Source organism: Lepisosteus platostomus, chromosome 5, assembly GCF_059453375.1.
Source record: "Lepisosteus platostomus isolate fLepPlt1 chromosome 5, fLepPlt1.hap1, whole genome shotgun sequence".
Taxonomy (NCBI): Eukaryota; Metazoa; Chordata; class Actinopteri; order Semionotiformes; family Lepisosteidae; genus Lepisosteus; species Lepisosteus platostomus.
In genome coordinates, this window is record NC_142615.1 from 47,094,079 (window position 1) to 47,095,379 (window position 1,301).

A 1,301-nucleotide genomic window follows, 5' to 3' on the forward strand; every position below is an offset into this window, starting at 1 on the left:
GTGGGGAGCGAGAGAGCTGGAGGAGAGGATCCTGGCGGACCTCAGGAGAAGGATGAAGCGCGACATTGCTAAATGGGGTTTCCCCACGGCAAAGGAGCACTGGAAAGGCCTATGGACCCTGTACAGGGATTAATGGTTTACAGCAAACGGTAGGGTTTGGAGGGACTCTCATAATAGCGCAAATCCGCCCACCCTTGCAAAGATTGATAACGGACAATCACCGCCGTTCCGCCGTTGTTTTAATTATGTGAAGTGATGATGTGTGAGATGTTTTCTTTTTGAGATGTGTTTTTTTCGGAATAAAGTATATTTTATAAGAAAAAAAATATGCGAGCTTACTGCCTCCTACGGGCTCTGTATTTGTTAGCGATACAAGACCGGCCGTGGAGAAATGAAGTGAGGAGGGTGTGTACATTAAAAGGCTCATAGCGTCCCTGGAGGGGCTCAAACCACCACCCTTTTGGTTAACAACTGAGCCACAAAGACGCATGTACAGCTTAACACTTCTCGGTCTCAGTGAAAGTGATACACTCCGTAAAATTTCCAGAGATTCATTTATTTTAAAAGGAAAATCACCAACAGCGGCCGAGATCTACTGGAGTTTTTTCATTCTATACTGCGATTTCTGAAGGGTACCCTGTGAAAATACGAGTTTTGACGAGAAGGGATGGACATATAAGGTCAAAAGGCTTGGGGAATTGAACTTTAAGGTGAAGACTGCGGGTTCAGTAGCAGCAGAACCTGATCAGTATCAGTTGACTCCGATATACTTTGAAAATGAACTTGGGGATTTAGAGTCAGACGTGCACCATGGGGTACTTAATTTAAAAAAATAGAAAAAACAATCAGTGTTCCTGGATCTGTAATTGAGAACAACACCTACACAAGAGCTGCGCAGGAAGAATAAAATGTGGTCTGGGAAGAAAAGACTCTCTTCGGAAGAGCTGCGCTCTTCACAGATTTTTCTTTGTGAAGCTCATTTGTCTCCTTTGGGGAATTCAAAGGCACAGACAGCCGTGACTTCATGGCCCAATGGTAGCGTGTCTGATGCCAGATCAGGAGGCTGTGTGTTCAAATCATGTCGAGGTCAGCTGTTACTTTTTCAGGTTCTGCTGGTCCTGAACATGGAATTCACACCATGCAGTTGAGTTCTATCTGTACACCACATAGATAATCTAAACAAAATAGAGCAGTACAGGACACGCAGTGTGGAGCTCACACAGGCTTACAGTCTCCAGCATTGGAGTGAAGGGGAAAAAAAGAACTTTGTTTTTTTTTTTTAAGTGAAAAGGCACAGTTCA